At 42.1% G+C, this 3,053-nt stretch overlaps 1 non-coding gene across 1 annotated transcript; it reads right to left on the reverse strand.

Annotated features, from left to right (window-relative positions):
• Positions 1 to 501: 501 nt before the first annotated feature.
• Positions 502 to 608, reverse strand: LOC113904533. The gene has a single exon (XR_003514553.1). It is a non-coding gene; the product is annotated as a U6 spliceosomal RNA (small nuclear RNA).
• Positions 609 to 3,053: the final 2,445 nt, after the last annotated feature.

Below are 3,053 nucleotides of genomic sequence, written 5' to 3' on the forward strand. Positions count from 1 at the left end.
ATAAGCACAGATTGCTGCCCTCCATCAAAAAAATAAATTAAGCAGCAGCCCATATATTGTTTTTTTCCTCTTAGCATTCTGTGGTAATTTTGTCATCCCTCACCTGTTTGCTTTAGAATTCTCTATTGCATCTTATAGGTCTTGGGACCCATGAGACTTTTATATTTCCATAGATACATAATGTGTTGATTTGAGGTTTTGGAGAACAATATCAAATAGCACGACCTACCCAAATGACCACTTTGTGGGGTTGAATACAGAGATTAACATCCCCTTCAATTAGATCAGAAAGACAAGAGACGTTTCCTAGAACTCATATCGAGGCTCTAAATGTTCCACACATTTTTCCCCATCAAATTTTGCAGGTGTCTTTACATTATAAAAGTTTTTGCCACTGAGTGTTCCTGAATGAGGATTGAAATCTGGAACAGAAATGTGATTAGATAACAGGAGGTCTGATTTGGGAAGGCTGTCTTGTTACATTGTTTTTTTTTTTCCAATTTAAATAAGAAAGACTTCAGGAATGTGCATGCCATCCTTGTGCAGCGGCCATGCTAATCTTCTCTGTATCCTTCCAATTTTAGTATATGTGCTGCCGAAGCGAGCACTGTCTTGTCACAATGAAACAGGAAATCTTATAAACAAGTGCTTGGGTGACCAGCTGTCCAATAGTGAAGCACCAGACTGCTGCTAATCTGAGTGATCAAGGATGTTTTGACAAAAGAGGGCCTTGATAACCTGATTAACGAATCTGTTATAAACAATAACAATGCAATCTAAGGATTCTTAATGGCAATTCTGTTTGACCTGACTCGAGTTTAGATAGACATGCTAACAGGAACATGCTCTGTCAGTATTGGTTATCATTGGCATGGTCCTTGAACCCATTTTTTCTCTTTCTCCATCTTTGTCTCTCTTTTGCTTTTTCAGACCTCTCATCATTTCTTTCTTAGGTTTTTTCACGTTCCAGCTTTTCAAACTTGATGAGTCTGACGTCTTAGCTGAGCTGACCAAACGGTCTCATGACCTTTGTGCTCTATAATTATATTTACATGGCCTTCCCTGGTGGTCCAGTGGTTACGACTCTGTGCTTCCACTGCAGGGGGCTTCCACTGTGGGTTCAATCCCTGGGTCAGGAAGATCCCTTGGAGACAGAAATGACAACCCAACTCTAGTATCCTTGCCTGGGAAATCCCATGGACAGAAGAGCCTGGTGGGCTGCAGTCTATGGGGTCACAAAAGAGTTGGACATGACTTAGCAACCAAAAAACAAAAACAACAATAGGTCAGCAGCAGAGAAAGAGACTGGAAGTGCCTGCTAAGATGGGGTACATTAATTTTGTGGTCTTTTAGCTTTGTGGGTTTTTTCTTTGTCCTTTCAGGATGTTTTATGCAGCCTTCCCTTGTTGAGAATCTCTTCCACAGGAGTGCTCCGGGTGTGTTGACCTGGGGCATTACTGCTTTGGCTGGTGGTAACATGACAAACTGGAGTGACAGGACAAAAATGAGTTGATTATTTCAGCTGTGTTTGCTGGGCATCTCATGCACAATAAAAGAGAGGCAGAATGTGTAGAAACGGGAACACATAGCTCCTCATTATCCCTTTGTTGTACCATCCATGCAGCAAATGTTTATAGAATCCCCTTTATGCTTCCTAGTGGGAGACCAAGAGGCAGAGTGGCTGGGTTCCCATGGCCACGACAGGAGGCAGGAGGTGGTGCGAAGAATTCGGGATGAGGCATTAGGTGGCCTGGCTGCTTCTTCAGTGCCCTCTCTTACCAGCTATCATGTCTGAACCTCGGGCTCCTTACTAAATACTTGATTTGTCTACAGTCCAGTATGACTGGAAAGTGAAAGTCAAGGGAAATAGGAAAATTTGAGTATTATAAAAAAAATTTTTTTTTTTTAAATTATGAGACACTGGGCAGCTTTTTTGAGACCTGGGAGTCTGGGGTATAAGGCTGACAGCCAACCGTGGTAGCTCCGTTCTGCACCACCCAGGGCTGCCAGCCTTTTGAATGAAGGTGGAGTGGACCAGGCAACAAGTCCTATTGTCTCTTCAGCCTCAAAATGTCAGCACTGAACTCATTACGTCTTAACCTTGGCTTGAGGCCAAGTCCTCTCTGGCCCTAATATCCCAGTCTTTTGAAGTTGATGGCATGGAAGGCAGCCATGTCCTCCCCCAGTTTGATCCTTGGCTGCACTGGCAGGACCAGGGTGGACATGATTCAAACGGCTTGTCATTGTCCCTATCATAGGCTCACAATTCTGTTTACCGTGTCTGTGGAGAATGGAGACTATCAAGAGTCGGTTTCCACTGAATAATTCAGAGGGTGTTTAACAAAGTCAAACTGCAAATAATAAAATTGGAGAAAAAGAACTGGATTTAGGGTTAGACGATCTAGGGTCTAGTTTACTTCCCTCTTGTAAGGCTTTGGGAGAATTGCTTCACCTTTTTGCACTGCCATTTTCCAGTCTGCAAGAGGAGGCTAATACTGGCTGCCCCTATCCTGTTACAAAGCTATCTGAGAGTCAGATGGGTTATTTCACTGTTTTTTTTTTTAAGTCAATCTAAAAAGAAATTATACAAATGAACTTATTTACAAATCAGGAACAGACTCATACACTTAAGAGAAGGAATTATGGTTGCCAGGAGTGAGAATTGAGGGAAGGGATAGTTTGGGATGGACAGGTACACAGTGCTGTATTTAAAATGGATAACCAACAGGAGTCCACTGTACAGCACTTGGAATTCTGCTTGATGTTATATGGCAGGCTGGATGGGAGGGGAAGTTGCAGGGAGACAGATGCATGTGTATGCATGGCTGAGTCCCTTCGCTGTTCACTTGAAACTATCACAACATTGTTAATTGGCTATACCTCAGTATAAAATAAAAAGTTAAAAACTGAAATTCCAGCCACTAGAATTTATTGAGCATTTATTACAAACCTGACTTAATGTTAGACATTTTACATATATCATCACATTTAATCTTAACAATCTTCGGAGCTAGGTGCTGTTATCTCTGTCTTGTAGGAGATGACACGCTTGC

This window comes from Bos indicus x Bos taurus, chromosome 14, assembly GCF_003369695.1.
Source record: "Bos indicus x Bos taurus breed Angus x Brahman F1 hybrid chromosome 14, Bos_hybrid_MaternalHap_v2.0, whole genome shotgun sequence".
NCBI classification, from domain to species: Eukaryota; Metazoa; Chordata; class Mammalia; order Artiodactyla; family Bovidae; genus Bos; species Bos indicus x Bos taurus.